Here is a 25,885-nt window from a genome sequence, read left to right as displayed (position 1 = left end):
GGTCTAACAACCCAGATTTAATTTCGTCCCTTAGTTTTCCACTGGGTTCAGGTCGGAACTCTGGATAGGTCAATCTATTACATATCCATTACACGTCCAAAACACATTGCTTCACAGTTGCTCTTATGCCAAGAGACATTGTCATCCTGATACAAACAAACATCGTTTTCGAACTGCTCCTCTACTGTACTCTATTCTACTCAGTACACATTGTTGTGGAATGTGTTCATATCCTTACGCATTTAGAGTTTTCTTAACTGCAATAATGGAACCACGTCTTAGTCATGGAAAACACCACCATCCTATAATATCATCTCCTCCTCGCTTCAATGTTGGCCCTATAAAAATAACGTTCTCCGGGTATTTTCCAAACATAAACCCTTCCACTGAAATGATAAATGGTAGGCACAATTCATAACTCGATGTTCCCTATCTGTCAGTTAGAAGGGCCAATTACTACACACTTGTACCGCAAATATTTCGGAAATGGTAAGTGCTAATGATGTGCGACTTTCGCAGGATGGATCAACTCATGGACTCGTATTGATAGCCAATCAGCAGATTATTATAATGTTTAAAAACTAAATTTTTTTCGCAAAAATACTTTTTTTTTACATGGAGGAGTGCCTACTGACATTAACAAACTAAAAGTAGGATAAAGTTCAATGTCAGTGGTGTTGGTTGCAAGAGTCTATCGCGAGCCGTTTATGAGATGTATTTCGATGAGTTCCCACCTACACTTGATAATGACATTCAACCTACGTAGTTGCTAGCTACGATGTTGTTACGTTTGATCACTGTGGGCTTGGGTGTTCCTTGAGTGCATTGCTACATACTAGTCAGAGTGTGACATTCTAAGCAGTTGTGAGTGCACCATGGGATTTTCAAATGCATAGAAAGCCGACATGCTCATGGAGAGTGTAGAAAAAAATGCACTTCGTACATATACTGCGTATATGACAAGATTTCCCAATAGGTATGAACCATCTCGGCAACTATTTATTAACTTCTTCATCCAGTTGAAAACGGTATTGTAACACCAAAACAACGTAACAGAAAGTATCAACTGACGACAGAAGAGGGTGATATTAATTTAATCGCTGTTGTTGCAGTTGATCCTCACTCTAGCTTCGTGCTATCGCACGAGGAAGTGGCACGAGTAAGGCAAGTGTCCTGGGAATTCTCCATCGCCATAGGTTTCATCCCCAAATGATTATGAGAATCGTGTTTACTTATGTACATGTATATTACAAGATATTCCAGATGTTCTATGTATCTAGTTTAGTGATGAAGCCACATGTACCAACCATGGCCAGGTAAACTGGCAATACATACACTATTGGTCTGTTGAGAAGCGCTGTTAGCTTTGTCAGGTGGAACTATCAGCTCATGGGCCCATTTTTCATAGACGCAAGATTGAATGCTCACAACTATGCAGCCTTCTAACAGATTATCTTCCATCGACACTAGAAGAGGTTCCTCTGCAGGCTAGGAGGGACCTATGGAACCAACATGACGGCTGTCCAGCCCACAGTACACGGAGAACCACAGCATGTCTTCATAAATTGTTTCCAAATCGTTTAATTGAACGCAGATGAGCTGTACCTTGGCTGGTCCATTCCCCATATTTGACAAGTGTAGACATTTTTTTCTGTGCACTTAGTTGTTCATTCGCATTTCCGTTATACTGTTACATCACCAACAGTTCACCTGTGGAGCTATAGATGATCTGAAAAGTCTCTGACGGATCGTTATTAAGGTGAGATTGAAAAGGCTACTCTATATTCGAAGTCAATGAGCTCTATTGAGCGACTCGTTCTAGGGAAACTGCTTCTGTACAGACATCAAAATACTTCCTGCTTGCTTTTATACTGGCGGGCCACCGCTCATGGAATCTAATGTTTGATTCCACAACTACACAGGACATCTCCTGCCAGCGCGCCATCTCTTCCATTGCTCTCTATCTACTTTGGTAAACGGCGGTGAGGGGGGGGGGGGGGAGGGGGCGGGGAAACGGAGATCTCCTGCACACACGCCACCACAGGATGCGCTAAATTCACATGACCTCACTGCCTGTCATCCTGATTGACAGATGCGTTTTTTTCTACTTAGTGAAACTTTGGACTCTTACCAAATTTGGCACGGAAGACTGCAGTAAGCAAAATGCATTAATGTAACGTGAGGCTTCTAAGCATTATTACTTACCGGTGTCTTACCTCATTGCACAAGCATTCTCGAATGTTTGTTTCTTTCAAGAATATAGCACCACAAAAGACTTCAGTATTTCAAAGATAAGCATTTCTCAGTTGTAAGTGTACATAGTGAAAATAAACGTATTACTGTATTACCTCTTTGTTGACGACTGATGTCTTTATTGGGCACCTCAGCTATGATTATGATTTGATGGTGTATGTCCTACTGTCTTTAGGAGAGCTGTATTTAGTGGCAAAAATGAGTCCTATGTGGTAGCACACATTAATAATTGTTACAAGTTTAATGTAATTAACCTCCTACTCGTAAAATACCTTCGGCATCAACAAATGGGTGCAAATCCCTTAATTTGCTATTATGTGGAATAGGGGAACTGGCCATCAGCAAATCGATCTCATTACCATATTAATGTATGAATGCAGCATATTCCTTCTGCAGATTCGGTGGCCTTTTAAACCTCCTCTCAAGATGCGCCAATCTCTGAGATGCTTGTTGTCGTGATTTGCCTAAGGATTTACAGTCGGGTTTCATTGGTAGTCGAACCAAAAATCTCCCATCTTCATCTCGTGACGTGTGGCGTTGAAAGTGAGCCTCACATATTTTATCCTCCTTACTCATCGTTTTCGTAGACAGTTCCAGTAACTCCTAAAATCGTTGCAGCTTGGCATCTAAATTGCCACCTCTAACAAAGCAGGAGGTCACTGTAGAACGAGGCATGTTGCATACAGCTGAAGGCATCCTATCAGACAAAATCCGGACAAATCTTGTTTCTATCTGTGATGGATGACTTGGTTTCACCAGCCTTTCCTTACAAACAACGTCAAAGAAAACCTCAGCACGAAGAATTAAATCTACTGTGGCCGGCTTGTTGAATTCTGGATCAGCGAGCGGAAGATTACATGGGACATTCCAGGACCTTGTGTCTATCTTACTCGCTGGTAGGTCACTGGTGACATGATCTACGATAGCACAAGTGGTTCTGACATGAAAGTCGCTGACCCTAGACGACAGTTCAACATCACAAGTGTAAGACACTGAGGCTGCAAAGGCATTGTTTATACCCTTCACAGGAAACGAATGTTTACTTCGTTTAAGTTTTAATTTCTCTGCCATGCCCTTAGATATAAAAATAGCTGACTCGCACTATCTAGCTCTGCAAACCTGCTGGCTAGCCCGCATCTCATGGTCGTGCAGTAGTGTTATCGCTGCCCATGCCCGGGTTCCCGGGTTCGATTCCCGGCAAGGTCAGGGATTTTCTCTGCCTCGTGATGGCTGGGTGTTGTATGTTGTCCTTAGGTTAGTTAGGTTTAAGTAGTTCTAAGTTCTAGGGGACTGATGACCATAGATGCTCAGAGCCATTTTGAACCTGCTGTCTACCCATCTTCTCTTTAATGTTGATAACAGCTGTTGGTAACAAAACATTACAATGGATGTTTGCCTTCCCGTTCGTAGTTTGATGGGCCAAGGAATGGCCTCCTGGTTCAGTATTCTGCCCATTCCTTGGTTCAGCAGGCTTTTGGAGCATGTTGTGCCTTCCTTTACATGTCTTACAAAGAGAAATCCTGCATTTAGTCGAGAAATGAGCAGAGCGAATCCACATTTAGTGGTTGAAACCCTTTGCATTTAGTGATAGTATGAGGTTCACTACAAAAATTACATGATTCCTCAGCATCAGCATTAGCGAGATGAGCCCTCCTCAGATTTCTTGTTTGATTTAAAATATTGGCATTTCCTTGCAAATCTTTTGAGGTGTTATCCACGTACCTGATCAACTCAAGGGCCTGACATTTTGTTTCCAAAAAATCTATTAGTTGATTTAATGTGGTGAATGTTGGCCCAGACATCTTTACCTCCCACTCATGACGATCTGTGGGTCGCATACTGGAGAGAATCTCTTCCGAAAGAATAACTTCATGAAGTGGAACATCAGGTTTGAGAGCTTCTAAGGCATTCAAATGGCTGCATACGTGATTAATTAGTTGCCTATAATCGCTCGCTGTGCCATGGCCGACTGTAGGCAAGGCCAACAAAGCCTTAGTATGTCTGGCTGCAAGTATTATTGGTTTACTCTACCTCTGCGTAATAGGTCCCCAGGCTATCGATAGATTTCCTGCTGTGGCAGGTATATGTTTCAAAAGGTCCTTAGCTTCACCTCGCAAAGACGAATTAAGGTAATGAAGTTTTCGAACGTCATCAAGTGAATTGTTATTCATAATGAGACTCAAAAACGTATCCCTGTATGATGAACACTTAAGGTAGTCACCTTCAAAATTTGGAAGTAAATAGCGGGTAGTTTAAAAGAACTGACACTGCCTGGTGGATTCGAGCCCAAAGGCTGCAGAAGCTGGGTGTACCTCTTCATTGAACCCTTGAGAGTGGATTCAACAAAGTCCCACGAATCTTCCCTGCCCTGTCCTTACTGTGATCTGCTGATTCGTCTTGAATTTTCAGCCGCGTTTGAGACGACTCAATATCAGTCTGAATCCGAGTCAATTGATTTAATTTTGATTCCAACATTTCGATGCTGGCACTGTGCAGACTGCACAAAGCTCGCTAAGGGCGCGAGAGCGGCCTCTGCTACACCTCTCTGCTTGACTAATTTTGTCTTCTCTGAGGGCTCCATTTTAGGAGCAGGAAGATGATAGCAGGAAGCCAACAGTTGCACTTACCAGGCTGCAGCGGCAATGCGAGGCAGGACGGACTGGAACAGCAGCAGCGTGACGGGCTCTGGCAGCTGGCGTGGCAGGCAGGCGCTGCAGTCTCCTAGTATCCACCAATTCGTACACTCTGTGACAAAACATTAGAAACACCGAGTTTCAAGTAATTTATTTATTTATTTTTTGAACCTGATCTGTTTAGGGCCATGAAGTACCTCTCTTACATCCGACCACGGTTTCACACAGAATGTGAGGGCTAATGATGTTACACTACGAATTGGAGGAAGAAGTTATCAAATCAATTTTGGAAACTACGAATGAACATGATCTACCAGTATCTGAGACAGTAAGACCACTGTTCACATTGGTGATCCCTCTAGATTTTATTTTCGACTTAGGTTTACTGCTTTCTCCATGAAGTTACTTGTATTTTAAATGCAACTCACGCACTAGAAGCGGCATATAGACAGTAAAAATAAAAAAATAATGCTGTAACGCAGAATAACATCTGTTTAACTATTTTCCGTTAGCAAGAAAAATAACTTTAGTTTCTGAAGATGACTCGATGGTTGGATGTAAACAAAATATCAGATTTCTTCTCAATTATAAGGTAGCATAAACTTCATTTCTAGCAATAAAGGAAAGTAAAGGATTTCAAGAGAAGAAGAGATTACTTTGCGTTTTAAAAGTGAAAGAATATATAGTTATCAAAAGTGACTCCGCTGTTTGACTACTATTTCTTTAGTTCCACGAAATGAAAAGTTTTCCTTGCCATTTCATTGGCAATTGAGATGAAATTTAATTTAAATAAACGTTAAAAAAAAGTTGACGCCCAAATGATGTGCTTACATTAGTTAATTTGTTAAAGTGTATTATTGTTTTGATATAGAAAAGCCTGAGAAACCACCTAAAGGTGTCCAAATGGAAGGAGTGTAATGGGGGAGTAAGGAGGAACACTCAGAATCAGAATTTCGAAAATCATTGGGGAAGTGGCAAAAAACGTATTTTCACGTTGGTGTGTAGAGTGTATGTGTCTGATGACATACCATTTGCCTTTCAGAAAAATATCATCCACCCAATTCCAAAGACTGCAAGAGTTGTCAAGTGCGACAACTATCGCACAATCAGCTTAACAGCTCAGCATCCAAGTATCTGACAAGAATAATATAGAAGAGAATGGAAAAGGAAATTGAAGATATGTTACATGCCGATCAGTTTGGCTTTAGGAAAGTTAAAGGCACCAGAGAGACAATTCTAACGTTGCAGCTCATAATGCAGGCAAGGCTAAAGGAAAATCAAGAGAGTTTCATATGATTTGTTGAGTTGGAGAATACGGTCCATAACGTAAAATGGTGCAAGATGTTCCACATTCTGAGAAAAATAGGGGTAAGCAGTAGGGAGAGACAGGTAATATGCAATATGTACAAGAGTCAAGACGTAAAAGTGGACGACCAAGAACGGAGAGCCCACAATGCTATCGCGAATGAAAGTGAAGAAGAACTTCATAGTATGATGAATGGACTCAGCAGTCTAAAGAGTGTATATTATAGCTTGAGAGTAAATCTAAGAAAGACGAAAGTAATGAGAAGTAGCAGAAATGAGAGCAGCAAGAAACTTAACATCAGGTCATGAAGTAGATGAAATTAAGGAATTCTGCTACCTAGGCAGCAAACTAACTAATGACGGACGGAGCAAGGACATGATAAGCAGACTAGGAATGGCAAAGAGGGCACTCCTGGCCAAGAGAAGTCTACTAGTATCGAAAATAGGCCTTAACTTGAGGAAGAAGTTCCTGAGAATGTGCGTTTGGAGCACAGCATTGTTTGGTAGTGAAACACGGACTGGAGAAAATAGGAATACAAGAGAATTCGAAGCACTTGAGGTGTGGTGCTACAGGCTGTGGGGCGGCGGGTGGAATAATAGAATAAATGTTTTGTATTTATGCTGCTTTCTGTTCTCAACACTGGCTCTCTAATTACAATATTGGCAACCAGAAAGTGATTAGCAAAACGTGAAGCCTGTAATTAGAATTCATAGTGCCCACTTCATCTGAGAAATACATTTATAGCTACAACTTATAGCTCTGAGGAATTAGGAGATTGTCTGGGATTCATAATCGAAAACCATTCTCTCTAAATTGTTCACTATTTTCTGAAAGTCACAGACCAAAAAGAATCCACACAATCCAACTACTGGAGCAGTTCAGAGTCTAATGCGCTGATGCCACTATAACTGTTCAAATTAAATGTTTAAGTGAATGCTCGCCATAGTTTGATGATAATGTTCATCAAACGCCACGCTAAATAATGGTAGAATATCTGTCCTGCGGCGGCACGTGAAAATACGACATACGCAAACTGAAGACAGGTCATTAAAGTCATCCCAGAATTAACGCTTCACTCGAAAACGATTTCATGGTTATGTGTATCCCGAGTAACTTATTACGGCATCCGAGGCTGTTTATATCAACGATACCAACGCGACGCGACTCCGGCACAGGTGGTGCGCTAATCAGCGTCTGGAAAGAACTGGGGCCTTCCTATTTCGCGCAGCGTTCTTACATATAAAGCCGTGGTGCGGACGGCTAAGGGAACGCCTGATCAAATCTACTCTCCCGACTAGCCGCTGGGCTACTAATGCACCACTTTAAGTTATCGAATAAATCATTGCTTCATTTTCTAATGGCCGATGAAGCTTTTAATTTAATTGTGCAATCAACACACAAGTAAGTAGTCATAATAAAAGTCTGAAGTGACTAAGTCAAATATTTTGGGCCATAGAATTAATTTAATTACACTACCCGCAGTAGACGAGCTCTGAACGTGCTCTTTAGAGATACGCTATATCTATAGTTTTATATTTATTCTGTTGAAACTTCTCACATTTTTATGATTATAGCGGATCTCCCTTCTACTTAAATTTAAACATCCTTGCTTTATTTATTCGCCTACTTAATCTATCTTGCTTCCTTAATTTCTAAGACAAAACCTCGAAAATCATGAATTTCAAATAAAATTTAATTTGTGAGATCCAGAATACTGTTTCTACTAAATTATTATGCAAAATGAATCTATATATAATTTTTGAAGTTTCCAGCTCCTTTCTGTTGAGCCAATGATTTTTACAGAAAAACATCGAAATTCCGATAACGGTTAAGTTTATTGAACTGATATCCAACACATATTGATTTTGTATTACTCCTGACATGCAACAAACGTTTCAGGCTATTTACTTCATTTTAAAGTATTGCGCAATATTTATGACGTCAGGGGTAGTTACAGTGGACTAGGCTGGCCCACAGTGGAAAGAGTGATGAGAATTTTATAAGGCGTGAGTATGCTGCTTCCCTACATCACCATCTACTTAACTTTTTTTGAATGTAAATGATAAAAATTAGTTATCAAAAGGGAAGCAAGAGTACAGCTTAACTCCCTATGAAAATTAAAATTGAAATGTAAACATATACAAATATTACAAGAAAACTTATTACCAACTTCAATTATTTAAATTGCTGGCATGTTCACTGCCTCTTAAGCAACATTATCACTCAAAATTTAAGCAAAATCAATTAAATACTTTGGCATACATATTGCCTTATACAGAAAAACACATAAAAATATGAAAAATTATGAAAATCTTAAATCCATTAAATTGTCTGTAAATATTTTTACGTACATATATTCAAAGAAAATGACATAGTTATTCATGATACAGAAACAGATAATTATATCTTAGCTGTCTTTTCTTAACCTGAAAGAAAATTTCACAAAACATGACAATTTCATTTTTACACACGTGGTTTTAGCCGCTTTGGCTGGCATACTACACTTCCATTCACAAGGGTAGACGAGGCGAAGTTGCTATGGTGTGCGTCCAGCACGTTCACTATAAATTCTATAAATTACGTGGGGAAAGGGGAGGGGTCACTGTGAGTGGTGTCTAAGTCACTCGACGCTTTCACGCAGCTATCAGGCTGCCATTATCTGGTTTGTCCTGTAGAACAAACAAAAAGAATGCCTCAGACTCTGTTCACTTAATATCTAAGGGTGTGTCACAATGAAATGGGGATATATACATTTTATCTTTCAATATGTTACTGGAACAAAGTTAACAGGACTTTTTCAGTTTTACTCTCGCGGTTACTTAACTGTCATAAAATCGGTAAACAAATGGCTCACGTACTAGAGAAAATTTATGCTCAAGGCATACAATCATAAATCCTATTTAATCTCAATTTATTGTTTCTGGACCGGAACACTGAACCAATGCTCGGTACATTCCTGACAAATCTGTGTTTTATTTACTTAACTGACTCATCTTCGATTACATTAGTCTTAGAGATAGTATGAGTATATTTGATTAGCATTTGTCTTCTCAGTCTCTTTGTACATGTGAGTAGCTTGTGATAATAGTACAGTTCTGAGTGTTCAAAACACACTACGTTTAGTTGACTACTAAATCCACTTATTGGTCCTCTGCTGCTGTGTCAGTTCCACATCTGCAATTATGTACTTACTTCATCGAAGTGTATTTATGCTGCGCTATAAATAATGTTTCACGTCTGCCATTATGCTACTCAATTATGTTGCTAGTGTATGTACTTATTTAACATTCACTCTATTAACATTTAACGCACAGGATAGCACATTTATTTCATATCTATAGTGTATTGCAGCTGATCAGTTTGCTCACGTTGCAATCCATTTCCACTTTATTGGATGCTGAAACCACAGGTAGTCTCTCTCGACCTACCACTAAAGTGCATTAAGTAATTGTGGCCGAGCGTAATGCTAAATTCCTTAAACCTATAGGACACCATGAGCTGCTCTGTCTCATCTGACATAAGGATACCTATAGTCGCATTCACGCCTCCAACTCATAATCTCAATACGTGTAGGTGTGTCCTGTCACACACTACACCAAATAACGGCCAGCTCCAACCTTATAAATATTTCAAGGACGTGTCTTTCACGTCTCAACCACGAAAACTGTTCAATTCTATTACACTACCATTCCTTACTACACAAGGTGAGTTCATTCTTACAACTTATCTGCATATTTTTCATAACACTAAGCAATCTCTTTTACTATTAAGTAGTTAGCTCTACAGCACGCAATAGGTTTCACTGCCACTTCAGATCCTGCTTGTACACGAATTTGTATATCTTTTTAAATTACTGTTGGTGGACCATTTCCAATAAAACAACAACTCTGTACTTATAATATTACCAGGGTTCTATACATACTTGTTAATCAAATACCTTTGTAGCTTAATTGCATCATAATTCTCTGTTGTTTATGTCACTGTTAGATTTGTCACATTAGGTATTTTCTTCACTAATCGGTGGATAGAATGGTTACAGAACTCATGGCGTGATAGCCATGACGGAAAATTTTTGTATTGCAAAGAAGGAGTTGAAACTTTGGTGGACACGAAAGATGAAGATAGAGTGAGACCTGAAATGGGAAAGGAGATCTCACCCAGCTGGGACTGCACAGCTGCCACACTGTGCAGAGGTTACAGAACAACCTCCTCCCTACAGAATTCATTAGCTTAATGCTGGCCTGATAGTCATACCGGAAGACTTTAGTATTTAAGAGTAAGAGACGAAATTTTAGTGGATAGGAAAGATGAAGAATGAGTGAGACCTGAATATTAAAGATCTCACACAGCTGGGACTGCACAGCTGCCACACTGTGTAGAGAACAACCTCCTCCCTACAGAATTCATTCACTACCTATGAACTTCTTTAGGCCGATCACGTTCCAGAGACTGAATAGCTTTTTACTCTTAGGTTACTCTAGCCTATATGCATTGGCATGTGGTTTTACTATGATCCTGAAAGGTCCTTGGTATACGAACATGAATTTCTTTGTTTCTGCAATTATTTTTTTAAATTTTTCCTTGGTTTTGACAAGGACTAACTGACCTATTTCAAAATGGTGGGTACAGCTTTTGCGTCATGACGCTTCTTTCTTTCTAATGTTCTTTTCCTTATATTTGCCCTAGCCCTTAACTTCTTTTCGTCTGTGGATATTTGCGTTAGAATAGGGAATTCTACCATATCTGCAATCCCATTGTGTGGTTCTTGGCCAAACATCAATTGGCAAGGCGCAAAACCAGTTGCATCATGCCTTAAGACGTTAGTTACATTCTCAGAATACTTCATGTGCTCTGCCCAACTTGAGAGTTTCCCAGCACAATAAGTCCTGCAAAGCCTATTCAATTCTCTCATAATACGTTCACTCATATTTCCTTGGGGGACATACGCAGATATTTTCAGATGTTTCACTCCGGCCTTATCCAGACTTTCTTAAAATCTATCAGAAGTAAATTGAGGCCCATTGTCTGATAGCAAATTCTTCGGAACGCCAACGGTCAGGAAGAAATCTTTTTCCAACTTTTCTACCAACCTTTTTGCATTTGCTCATTTAATTGGGTATAGCTTAACATATTTACTAAATCCACCCACAAAAACAAAAACATGGGTGCACCCACCTCTCGAAGCAGGAAGAGGGCCAAACAAACCACCAGCCGGTAATTCTAGGGTTTCAGTTGGCTCTACTGAATGCATATCCCCTTGTATTCTGGTGTTCGCAGCACGGACTTTCTGGCACACTACACAAGATGCTAGATGCTTGGCAACACGGTGGTACAAGTTGTCAAACCCAACCTTCTCTTTTAATTTGGCAATTAACTTCTTTGCACCGTAGTGCCCATACCTCAGGTGTACATAGTCGATTAGAAAGTCTACATGTTGCGAGGGAAAGCACAGCTTTCACTCTGAAACTCCTACATTTTTCCTTCTAAACAGAATACCTTTACGCAGACAATAGCATTGCGAAACCTTAGGATAGTTCGCATTTCCTAAATAGCTCTTCACTAATTTCAGCTGGTCATCTGCATTCTGCTCACGTCGCAAGTTCTTAATCACCCTCTTTAAGGCACTTTCTTCCTTTACTTCGTGCAACGCAAACATTCGTACTTCACTTACGTCAGTTGCTATAATTCCCGCGTCATCACATAGCTCCGCACTTCTAGATAACCCATCAGCTACCAGGTTGTCTCTCACTTGAATATATCTGATCTCAATGTCAAACTGCTGGAGATACAATGACCATCTTACCAAACGAGCATTCCTTAACTTACGTGTCTTTAAAAAGGTCAACGCCTTATGGCCACTGTAAACAATTATCTTGTGACCTAATAGATACTGCTCAAATTTCTGTACCCCAAATACAGTTGGCAGTGCTTCCAGTTCTGAGATGCCATAATTTCTCTCTGCTTGCGAAAGCTATAGTATTGTGCACTTTTTGTTCGTTCTCTATTTCTACTTGGAATATCTCCACAGCTATACCATAGCCACTAGCATCAACAGACATACAGAATGGTTTTTCAAAACCAGGATGATGTAAAATAGGACTATTAATCAAAGATTGTTTAAGCACCCCGAACGCCTGTTGGCATTCTGCTGTCCAAACCCAAAGGGTATTCTTTTTCAGCAGGAGGTGAAGACAGGGTGCATTAACAGCCTGATCACTAACAAAACGCCTATAGAAGCCGAGAAGACCGAACATCGATCACAACTGCTTCTTGCTTCTGGGAGCCTCAAATTTTTCAATGACTGCTATCATGCCTGGATCAAGCAGAATACCTTTTCCACTCATCACATATCCCAAGAAACCTATTTTCTCTTTAACACACTCTGTCTTTTCAATCTTTAGCCTCTATAGCCTCTAACACTTCCTCTAATAAAACTATGTGTTCTACACAGGCAGGAGCTGCAATTAACAGATCATCTACGTAGACTGTTATTTTATTACTTAAGGCTGGTCCTAAAACATGGCACATCACACGTACGAAGGCACAAACAGAGATATTAAGTCCGAAAGGTACCACACGGTATTGGTAACAAACTCCTTCGTACAAGAAAGCTGTGTACTTCCTTGAACATTCCGCCAGTGGCAAATTCCAATATCCACACGTGATGTCCATAGAGTTTAAGAATTTTACTCCCAGGAATTTTTGCAATAACTCGGCCACTTTCTGCGGTCTATCACTTTCCCTAACCAGTATTTCATTCAACCAACGAGCGTCCAAGACCAATCTGACACTCCCGTCTCTTTTTGATACAACAACAAGAGGATTCTTGTACTCACTGACCGCTTTTTCAATCACACCCCACTCTCGCATTCTCTGTATCTCCTTTCGAACCGCCTCCTTCCTAGCTACATGTATTTGGTATGGCTTCCTGAAAAACACTTGGCCAGGTTTCACCTTTAACTGACATTCATAACCTTTCACCACGCCTGTTCGATTTGAAAATACCTTATGATGCCTTTTTAAAACCTGTCTCAGTTCTTCCTTCTGATTAGCTGAAATTTTATCGATTTCCTGTAATTTAGCTTCTATTCTGTCCAAAATAATTGCTTCTTCTTCTTCTCTGTTTAGCTTGCTTTTACTAAGATTAACACCTTCGTCCCAATATCTCCTATTTTTCATAACTCGTATAGGCAGCTCCCAAGTTTCATCATTAGTTACTACATTTCTATCAACAAAAGGTACCGTAATTACTCCGATTATCGGCAAGACCAATTTTAACTGGCTTCTTTCAAAGTCAACAACACTCTGATATTTCGACAAGAAATTTATGCCAATTAAAACCTCAATACTGAGATTGTTTACAATTAATCATGGATGATAAATTAAATTACCATTAATATCAAAGGGCAGTAAAGCTTCTTGCTTTACCGTTTTGGCACCTTGTCAGTAGCACCAATTATTCTAAGTCCTGATACCCTCATTACTGTAAGATTGTCTTTACCAGGTAATACATCAAAGGAGGACTGAGATATCGCAGTCACCTCACTTCCACTGTCTAAGAGACAACGCACATTGATACCCAACATATTCACTATTATTATAGGGTGGCTTATTCTAGGTTATACAGGTGGGTCATCAAACGCATCCAATAGTTCCTTTTGAATTTGTCTCCAACTAGGTCAAAGTGTGTAGGGGTTTCCAGAATTACGTTTTCAGCTGCCTTTTCCAGTCGGTCTATTAACTCTAAATCGAAACACCGGCCGGCCGAAGTGGCCGTGCGGTCATAGGCGCTGCAGTCTGGAACCGCGAGACCGCTACGGTCGCAGGTTCGAATCCTGCCTCGGGCATGGATGTGTGTGATGTCCTTAGGTTAGTTAGGTTTAAGTAGTTCTAAGTTCTAGGGGACTAATGACCACAGCAGTTGAGTCCCATAGTGCTCAGAGCCATTTGAACCATTTTTCGAAACATCGCACGACTTCATTACATTTAGTTTGCTGAACATGACCCAAATTACTGTAGTCTGAGCGATTCTGCGCCTCCAGAGCGTGCATAACACTAGTTACAGCTAAATCACTTTCACTATTATCGTCGGGTTCCTTCTCCAGTGACAACTGGTCACAGCTACTGGTTCATCGACCCCCAACAGGCGATCCTCTACATTCTCACTTACCTCCTAAATCTGTTAGTACAGTATCAACATCCTGCACAGGCACTTTAGATAAGAGCACATCATCATCATCGTAAATATAAGCATGAATTTCTTCTGCTTCTTCACCTGACAATTCAGTATTTTGTAGCTCTTCCCTACCGTTACACTGCTGCGCCTTCTCTTTCTCTTCCCACTTAGAAAGCGTCTCTAATACGGTATCTATCAAATACTGTAAGTGGTTTAATATTTCTGCAGTATCATTAGATGCTACCGACCCATCATCCGAATCCTCAGTTTGAGAATTCTGATCTCTCATACTAATTACTGTAATTACTGGCATAGGAAAAGCAACCGCCTGGTGAGCGTCAGTATCCTCATAGACGGGAACTAGTTTTCCAGCCTCTGCCTACTACTGTTGCCTTTATTTGCATTATAGTTAACTGGCACAGCATTGCTTTCAACACTGTTGTTTGCTTTCACATTTTTGTTAGGAACATAATTACTATCACTTGGATGTCATTTTTGGTTCCGGTAATTATTTCTCCAATTCCTACCTTTCTCAGGGTGGCGAACACCTGCTGTTCTGATGCTTACATTGCCATTCTGCTCGTTCTTAAAATTACTACAAGTGTTATTAGCATTTCTGTTATTACGTGATTGCTCCTCATTGGCAGCCACACGCTCTACACGTTCCAAATACTCAATGAAACGATCCAGATTGTCTCTAGGGGCAGATATAATTCTAGTTTGCCAAAACCATGGCAGTTTGGCTTCAAGACCGAGTATTATCATTTCAGGTTTTAACTTTTCGGCCAAATGTGACAAACGTGACATCCCTGACCTGGCAAACTCTTTAATAGATTCTTTGCCTGCATTGAAACGTATTCAACTCCAAAATTCTCTCAACACTTCATTTTGCTAATTGCTAGACCAATACTCATTTATTAAAGCTGTTTTAAATTCCGCTAATGTTTTACACTTCAACATAACATCAGCTGACCAACGCATGGCGTCACCCGCTAAATGGCTTCTAATAAATGAGATTTTCTTTCGTTCAGACCAAGTTGGTGGAATCACATCTTCAAAATCGTTCCAGAAATCTAGCTTGTGTATATTTGTATCCTTTTCAGCTACAACTTGTTGCATACTACCATTACCAGAAGTTACTGAAGCTACTGTACTCTCAATGTTAACAATGTTAGTACTAATATTTTCTACTCTCATTTCAACATTATCTACTCTTTGCACAATATGAGTAGCATCAGTTTTGATTGCGTCTACTTCTGCTTGACATATGTTTACTTTCATATTAACATCTTTAACTCTATCTGAGCACAGTTCAGATTCCGCCTCGATCTTTTCTGTTAACTTATGCTCCAGCTTCGCATCATCCATTTGGAAGTCTTTGTGAACCTCAGCAACTTCGGATTTTACTGTTTTATACATCTCAGATAACTGTTGAGCAACCTCTTTCTTAATATCCTCATGGTTGTAATCAATTTTATAAATTAAACTGTCCAGATTATCTTTCAACTTATTGCAGCCAGACTTGAAGGAAGTTTCTAATTCAGCTATATTGGATTCTAATTAATTGTACATTGTCTCAAACTGTTTATTAAAATTGGTTTGGCTGGCCACAATCCTGTTATTTACCTCTATTGTATCAGATTTTAACTCAGCTGTCATTCTAGCATTACTGGTTGCTATTGCTTGTAATATAACATTTAAATCAATAGCCCAAGTGTCTTTGGGTTGTTCACTAGCTGGCTTTTTATCACACTCAGGTGACGAAAAACTAGCTCCAACACCAGAATCATCAAAACTAAATGAAACTTCTGATTGATCAGTCATAACTAACTTCTCCTTTTTAAACTCTACCATCTCTGATGACTGTTTCATTTTTAATTCATCAGAGAAACTATCATCCAATAACTTAACACTTTCTGATTTCTGCATTACTGCAGGGGTCTCTACTATTGAATCGTTGCCTTTTTTTCACACTACTGTCAGGAGACACTAGTTAGGATTTCACTTTAACATCACCATTTTCATTCATATTTACACTTGAACCGTTGTCTGGATTTACAGTTCCTTCAACAGACATAGGTCCTGATTTAGGTTTGACTTCTGTTTCTTTTTGCGGTTCCATCGCCGACAGGCTTTTAGTGCAGGTTAGTAAAAGTTTTAACAGCTTTTCACTTAACTTAGTTCCTTCTGCACGACGTATGGCGTTGCCGGCGTGGCGTACCAGGGTTACTGATGCGACGCGGCGCGTTGAACTGCATCCGGCACCTCGACAACTCCTGTGTTGTGGGCGTGGCCCGCAACAGCAGCCGCGCCCCGGTCGCTCCGACGGATGACTGCGGTGCGGCGAGACTGATTTCTCGCAATGTCAGCAGTGCAGCTATACTCAGCCCTAGCTCGGTCAATCTAGATGCGTTAGTAATACAATTGCGTCGCCCACATGCACACGTAACACTGTCTATCACTGTTCCATTGTTCAGTTGCGTGTATCATTTCACTTCCGAATCCGCATATTTAAAAATCACTTTCACTTTGACTCAGTTTGTTTCCCGGCCGATTAGCAACATATGTGGGGCGGCAGGTGGAATATTTTAGAATAAATATTTTGTATTTATGTGGCTTGCCATTCTCAACACTGGCTCTCTAACTACAATATTCGCAATCAGGAAGTGATTAGCAAAACGTGAAGCCTGTAATCAGAATTCCTAGTGCCCACTTCATCTGAGAAATACATTTATAGCTACAGCTTAGAGCTGTGAGGAATTAGGAGATTGCCTGGGATTCATAATCAAAAACCATTCTTTCTAAAATGTTCACTATATTCTGAAAGTCACAGACCAAAAAGAATCCACACAATCCCACTACCAGAGCAGTTCAGAGTCTAATGCGCTGATGCCACTATAACTGTGACTGCTCGCCATAATTTGAAGATAATGTTCATCAAACGCCATGGTAAATAATGGTAGAATGTCTGTCCTGCGGCGGCACGTGAAAATACGACATACGCAAACTGAAGACAGGTCATTAAAGTCATCCCAGAATTAACACTTCACTCGAAAACGATTTCATGGTTACGTGTATCCCGAGTACCATCAGGTGGTGTGCTAACCAGCGTCTGGAGAGAACTGAGGCCTTCCTCTTTTCGCGCAGCGTTCTTACATATAACGCCGTGGTGCGGACAGCTAAGGGAATGCCTGAACAAATCTGCTCTCCCGACTAGCCGCTGGGCTAGTAATTCACCACTTCAAGTTATTGAATAAATCATTGCTTCCTTTTCTGCTGGCACATGAAGCTTTCAATTTAATTGTGCAATCGACACACAAGTAAGTAGTCATAATAAAAGTCTGAAGTGACTAAGTCAAATATTTTGGGCGATAGAATTAATTTAATTACACTACACGCAGTAGACAAGCTCTGAACTTGCTCTTTGGAGATACGTTATAGCTATAGTTTTATAGTTATTCTGTTGAAACTTCTCACATTTTTATGATTATAGCGTATCTCCCTTCTACTTAAATTTAAACATCCTAGCTTTATATGAGAATGCTGGCTTTCTCGGCGAATCTTGAAGATAAATTCTTCTCGGGTTGAGATATCCAGAATACTGTTGCTACTAAATTATTATTCAAAAGGAATCTAAACATAAATTTTTAAGGTACTAGCTCTTTTCTCTCGTGCCAATGATTTTTACAGAAAAACATCCAAATTTCGAAAATGGCTAAAGTTATTGAACTGATGTCCAACACATATTGATTTTGTATTACTCCTGACATGCTAGAAATGTTTCAGGTTATTTACTTCATTTTAAAGTATTGCGCAATATTTATGACGTCAGAGGTAGTTACAGTGGACTAGGCTGGCACACAATGGAAAGACTGATGTCAATTTTATAAGGCGGGAGTATGCTGATTCCCTACAAGGCGATTGCTGAAAATTAGGTGGGAAGGTAAGGAATGAAGAGGTTCTGCGCAGAATCGGAGAGCAATGGAATATGTCCAAAACATCGACAAGGAGAAAGGACAGGATGATATGACATCTGCTAAGACACGAGGGAATGACTTCAGTGGCACTGGAGGGAGCTATAGAGGGCAAAAACTGTAGAGGAAGACACATATTGGAATGGATCCAGCAAGTAATTGGGGACGTAGTCTGCAAAAGCTATTCTGAGGAGAAGAGGTTCGGACGGGAGAGAACTTGGGGTCAGACCGCATCAGACCAGGAGAAGAAGATGAGAAAAGGAAGGTCGCACTTGAAACAGTCAAAAAAGATTTATAAATGGGGAGTACTGATCCATTAGTAAAAGTCAACAGAATACCAGTAGTGCAGCTCTAAAACGATAGGGCAGCTGACTCTAGCAGTGTCGAGACAACGATCGATAAACAACCCGACATAGAAGTGGTATTGCAGTTCCAGTTGGGCAGTTACAACAAACAAGTCAGAAGTGTTTGCGGTGGAGGCCGTTCAGTGTGACGCGGTGGGTGGTGCTCCGGAGCCAAATCTTGGAACTAGATCTAAGGCACTTCCAGCGGAATCATCTGCGGATTCACTATCAGAAACTGTAGCACAATCACAGCTCCAGACAGCTGCTTTTGGTGGTACAGAGAAGTGGGCTCACGTTACGACCTAAGAATCTAAGAGTAAAACTTCTGCAAGTAGAAAACGAAGAGAAACAAAACGAGCACACGAAGAGCCCTCAGCAAGTTCTAATAGTGACTTAGGGAAAAGTGAATTTGAATCTATAACATCTGATTCACAAGCAATGTCCAATGGCAAATTTGAATTGTCTGAGGACAACCATAAAGAGAGGAAAGAAAGTAGTTAAGGTGTGGATTGTAGGTGCAAGTAGAACCAAGCGGACATTACACCTTGTCTTACAGCCTTTTTAATCCGAGCACTTCTTTCTTGGTCGTCCAGTCTTGGCTCTTGTACATCATGTATATACCTTACCCCTACTTTTCTCAGAATTTCGAATATCTTGCACCATTTTACGCTGTTGGACCTTTCCCCAGGTCAACAAATCGTATGAATGTGTCTTGATTTTCTTTAGTTTTTCTTACATTTTCAACTGCAATTTCAGAATTGCCTATTTGGTGCCTTTATTAATGTCAAAGTGATAGTCATCTAACACATCCTCAGTTTTCCTTTCCGTTCTTCTGCATATTATTCTTGCCTAGAACGTGGATGCATGATCTGATTGTGCGATATATCTCGCACTTGTCAGCTCTTACAATCTTCGGAAATGTGTGGATGACATTTTACGGAAAGTCAGATGGTATGTCGCTAGACCCATACATTCTACACACCAACGTGAATATTCATTTTGTTGCCACTTCCTCCAATCACTTTAGAAATTCTGATGTAAATTTATCTATCTGTTCTGCCTTATCTGATCTTAAGATCTCGAAAGTTCTCTTAAATTCTTATTATAATATTGGATCCCCTATCTCTCCTAAATCGACTACTGCTCCTTTTTCTGTGCCATTAGACAAATCTTCTCCCTCAAAGATACCTTCAATGAACTCTTTCCATCCTTTCCCTCCTCTCATTTAACGGCAGAATTCCCGTTGCACCCTTAATGTTACCACCCCTGTTTCCAATTTCATCGATTGTGTTGACTTTGAGTCAGTCTTAGCGACAATCACTTCTTTTTCGATTTTTTCACATTTTTCATGCAGTCATTTCACCTTAACTTCCCTTCGCTTGCTATTTATTTTTTTCCTAAGTGACTCGTATTTCTGTATTCCTGAATTTTGTACATCCTTCTTTCAACAATCAACTGAAGTATTTATTCAGTTACCCATGGTTTTTTCGCAGTTACCTACTTTGTACTCAAGTTTTTCTTTCCAATTTCTGGGACTGCCTTTTTTAGAGACGTCTGTTCCTCTTCCACAGTACTGCTTACTGAGCTATTCCTCATTGCTGTATCTTTGGGCTTAGAGTACTTCGTGCGTATCTCGTCACTCCTTAGTATTTTCGTATCCCATTTATTTTCGCATTAATTCTTGCCGGCCGGCCGGAGTGGCCGTGCGGTTCTAGGCGCTATAGTCTTGAGCCGAGCGACCGCTAGGTCACAGGTTCGAATCCTGCCTCGGGCATGGATGTGTGTGATGTCCTTAGGTCAGTTAGGTTTAATTAGTTCTAAGTTCTAGGTGACTGATGACCTCAGAAGTTAAGTCGCATAGTGCTCAGAGCCATTTGAACAAATTTTGATTCTTGCCCACTAATCGTTTAAATTTCAGTCTACTCCTCATCACTAATTCGTTGTGACCTGACTCTATATCTGCTCCTGAGTATGCCTTACAGTCCAGTATCTGATTTCTGAATCTCTGTCGGACGAAAATGTAATCTAAGTGACATCTTTCAATATCACTCGAGCTTTTCCAAGTACACCCTTTCCTCTTGTGATTCTTGAACAGAGTATTGGCTATTACTAGCTGAAATTTGTTACACAACTCAGTCTTTCTTCTCTCATATTACTTCTCCAAAGCGTATATTCTCCTGTAACTTTTCGTCCATTCCTTCCCTACAACTGTATTCCAGTCCCCCATGACTGTTAGATTTTCATGTCCCTTTACCTACTGTGTTACCCTTTTAATATCTTCATACACTTTTTCTATTTCTTCAGATTGCGACGTCGGCTTGTACACCTGCGTTTGTCGGTGTTAGTTTGCTGTTGATTTTGAACTGAACTGTTCACAGTAACGCACTCTCTGCCTTTCCTTCCTATTCATAACGATTCCTACTCCCAATTTCGCTGCTGTTGATATCACCCTATGCTCATCTGACCAGAAATCCTGGAATTATTTCCATTTCACTTCACTTAACATTCTTAAAACGTGATTAAGCCTATTCATTTCTCTTTTTAGATTTTCTAACCCCTACCACGTTCAGGCTTCTGACATTCCAAGCTCCGACTCATAGAACGTTATCCTTTCGTTGCTTATTCAATCTTTCTTTATCCTTTCGTTGGTTATTCAATTTTTTTCTCATGGTCACCCCCCTTCGGCAGTCCTCTCCCGGATATGCGAAATGGGGACTATTCCGGAATCTTTTGCCACTGGAGAGATCATCATGACACTTTTTCAGTTACAGACAACAAATCCCGTGGATACATGTTATTTGTCTTTAAAGTAGTGGTTTCCACTGCCTTCTGCAAACTCATGAGTTGATCATCACTGATTCTTTCGCCTTTAGGGCGGTTTCCTATCCCAAGCACAAGAGAGTGCCCCGAATCTCTGTTCGCTCTTCCGACGTCTTTGACAAGGCAGTTGGCAGAATGAGAGTTTCTTCTTTTGTCTTGTGCCGGAAATCTTCGGTCGTCAATGCTGGTTATTAACGAAAATTTGAGCAGTGGCGGGTTTAGAACACAAAACTGACGATGTTTTCATTACTGATCAGTTATCCCTTTTTTTGTTTCTGCATTTTGTTCGTTGTTGTTCGTTCCATTTGGTCGTAGCGGACGTCATATGACATCCGTTGAAGTTCGTTGTTGATCCTCTCTCTCTGTTTTCTTTTTATTACAGAGACCAGATAGTTCTCTGACTGGACACGCAGATCTACCTTGCCGGCGCCAAAGACCATGGGTTCGACTCACGTGCGCGTTTGAAACATTTTGAACATCAGTACTGCGTTCAAGCTTATAGCTTACAGTCTTAGGATGGTAAAAAGCAATCAATTTACTTTACGCTGATGCAGCACTGTCTGGTACATGTTTCCTACTTATCGCTACGAAGTCAGAAAGCAAAGGTTCGCGTTTATTTAGGTTAAGTTGAAGACGGAATTTTCGTCTTAGTCAGTCTTGTTTAATAGGGTCTCATTCATTACATATGAAGCATCCTGTTAGTTACTCCACATAGGTAGTATATTGATAAGCCTCAGTACTCATTACAGACATATATTATATCTACTGAATTGAAGACACATGTTACTTCGCAATAACAGTTAATACAATTGTTAACACCTTCATTAAAACCGGATTGCTTATTCGTAGGTGAAGTTTATTTGGAACATATAAAGTCAGATTGTGTGATTAATCCCCTCAGCAAGCATTTTTCCCATGGATGTTCCATTTTGATGGATTGTATTCCAATTGGGACAGGGAACAAGTGGAAATATGACCATACCTCAATCCGAATTGCACGAACAATTCTGCAATTTGAGTTCCATTACTTCGTTTGGATATTCCACAGCTTGAGGCATACCTAGCTAGATTATCCGCAGAGCGTTGGCCTGTGAAAAGTAATGGTGTTAGGTTAGAATCTCGTAGCGGCAGAGATTTTTAATCTGATAGTAAGTTTCAGGTAGACGGTTGTGTTCGTGGCACCGTCAGAGTAGGCGGTGCTTGTCGCAATTGTACATAGCACTGGTCACGGCGTCAACTGCACCAGCTGAACCCGGACTGCATCTCTCTCTCTCTCTCTCTGCCTGTCTCTCTCTCTCTCTCTCTCTGCCTGTCTCTCTCTCTCTCTCTCTCTCTCTCTCTTCAGCCGGCAGCGGTGTTTTGGTCGTAAAGCGCGGCAGCCAGAGGCGGCTGAGGGCCGCGGCGAACACTCGATTACAGCGCCTTATCGACCTCACCCCACGCACACCCTCTCACCCCATTCTCCCTCAACCCACCGACACACAAACGCCCGTCCCTCTCCTCTCCCCCTTCCACTTCCTACAGCGATCTCGCCGGGCCTACGCTCATCTCGCGCCGAGATGGCTGGAGACATGGTACACGCAATTTCCTCGAAGTCGTTTCACTAAAGTCAATTTCACTGCTGCCACCGTCGTTTTCAAATACTAGCCCCACTGTACCTTATGTGATTCAGTTAGGGGGCAGTAGTGATGTTGCTGGCGGAAGATGTTCTTATACCTGAAAGCCCTTCAAAATACATTATTGGTGGCGTCCACCTAATCGTTTTATCACATCTTTGAAAGCGGAACAAAAATTGTTTCTTGCCAGAGGGAAGTACACTCTCCACTTATAGAAAGACATTTTCAAGGATGTTTCATGAATAGCTATACTGAGGCTCCCGACAGGAGTGGCGCGGCGGCAGGGATATTAGACGTGCAGTCAGGAGGTGCAGGCCTATCGCCCTTGTTGTTAGTGCTGATTTGGAGTTCTGATAATTTACAGGTGTCATTGAATTACCTCAGGGGAATGCCGGCATGATTTCTTAAATAAACCTACGACCTAATTCCATCACCTTCCATGAAGACAGTGTGTTGATATCTGACTTCCTTTACATTCTTACTTTTAACGCTCCTTTAGTTTACGGTTCTACTGCGAACTTTTACATAAGCTCAAACATCAAATTTCTGGAGTTCAATTATAAGTGAATCCATAGAAATAAAATTGTCAGACAGCGAGACTCTTATCAATCGAGATAGCGGTTACCAGTTAAACTCCGCTTGGAATCCCATTGCAGAGAAACTTCGTAGTCAACGTAATTTTCGGTATAAAAATGAAGATCGATCTGATATCTAAATGCCAAGTTTTCACCGTGAAGGGCGCCAGGCGCAGCGCACGGAGTTGTGAACGCGCACGCTAAACAGTACATGCGCAGCGCATGCGCAATGCAGCCCCCTTTGGCTTTAAATAGCAGAGTTCAGCGCGTATTCGCCAGTATTTCTCCAGCTGTACTCACCTGAAGATGGCCAAAAGACTTCGTGCCGAAATATCGTGGCAAAATGTTACCGACTTATGGCAGTTCTCCAGTGTTTTTATGGAACAATGGAAAATGTTTGTTATCCCACCTAATGATGAACTACTAATATATAAGTTACGAACATGCATAAAAGCGTACAGTCCACTACAACAATGTCATTATCAGATACAAAACTAAAAAACCAAAAAGTGACCTACTGGATGCAAGAATACCACTTCTTTGTACGCCCACTACTGATGGTGACATTTTGCTCCTTGGCTTAAAATTCCGCACACAGAAGCAGTCTTGCACATTCTGGAAGAACTGATGGATGTTATCGAATGGCCCAGTTGACCTGTCTACAATCTGCCAATGGCCCTCCAACGAGCCTTGCTTTTTGATTTTTTATCAGTAATCACTCTCACAACAGGAGATGCTGTATTTTTTCGGAGGGCATTAACTAGGGCCTTAACTAGGCTGGGAAAACTGGGGAAATGCTCCTGGGTCCCCGGAAACAAGGACCCCCAGGCCCTCATAAAAAAGGAATGAAACAAACTAAAACAAATAGAATAAATATAAAAAATATGAGAAACTGTAAAGTACTACATGGTGTTTGCGAATGTCCATATAGTAGTAGTAGTAGTAGTAGTAGTAGTTTTATTCATCCGTAGATCTCTTTTTACAAGGATATAGGACATGTCAAAGTATTTACAAGCTTAGATCAATTTACAATAAGCTAATTCGTATACACATATATTTACAGACTTCTAGTTAGAGACAATCATTAGATTTTACTCCTGGTATACAATAATTTATTTACAAATAACTCATTAAATAATGTAATGCCACACTATTCACTCATATTTCACTATCAGTCACTGCACACACTATACACACATTTTTTCATAACACTTCACTCACTATACACACACACACACACACACACACACACACACACACACACACACACACACACACACACACACACAGGTGATCCTTGGGCCATTTTCTGTACTGCAAGTTCCCATTTGCTATCCTGAAAAACTGAGTCAGCATCCCTTCATAATGAGTGAGATGTTGAGCTCAGAAAGAGGAAGAGGTGTTAGTATTGTGCTATGCATAGCTTGAGGGGAGAGTGTCTCTAGAAAGGAAAAAAGAAGAAAAATAATAAAGTGAAGGTGTTATGTGGAATATTGGATGTTTTATAATCATCATTATTATTATTATTTGTTTGTATAACATTTTTTTATCAAACCCCTACTCTGCTTTATCTAAGTAATCCTTCAATGTATAAAATGTATTGCATAACATGTACTTTTTAGCTGCCTTCTTAAATAAGTGTATTTTTGAAATTTCTTTGATCTCTTTTGGTAATTTATTGTACAGTTTTATTCCTTGGTAGAAAATGCTGTTTTGAGTTTTATGTTTGTTTTTTCTTGGTAAATGTAAGTTGAGTCTATCTCTTGTTGCATGGTCATGGACAGAGCTGTTTGTGCAGTAATTGCCAATGTTACTTTTGATGTGTACAACTGACTGGTAAATGTGTTCACATGGAGCAGTTAAAATTCCCAGTGTTTTGAACAGATCTTTACAATGAGCTCGACTACTATTTCTGGTTATTATTCTTATGGCTCTTTTCTGGAGTTTGAAAATTGTGTTCATATTTTGTGGATTTGTTCCCCAAAAAAGAATGCCATAGCTAAGAATTGAGTGTACATATGAATAATATGTAACTAAAAGACACTGCATGTTACACACAGATGATAGAATTCTAAGGGCATAACATGCTGATGACATTCTGTTTGCAAGTACCTTTGTGTGTTCGCACCACTTCAGCTGAGAGTCAATATTCATTCCTAGAAATTTTGCATTTGTTACACAGTCTATA

This window comes from Schistocerca gregaria, chromosome 2, assembly GCF_023897955.1.
Source record: "Schistocerca gregaria isolate iqSchGreg1 chromosome 2, iqSchGreg1.2, whole genome shotgun sequence".
In the NCBI taxonomy this organism is placed as follows: Eukaryota; Metazoa; Arthropoda; class Insecta; order Orthoptera; family Acrididae; genus Schistocerca; species Schistocerca gregaria.
The sequence above is the reverse complement of the archived record's forward strand: the minus strand, read 5'-3'. Positions refer to the sequence as shown.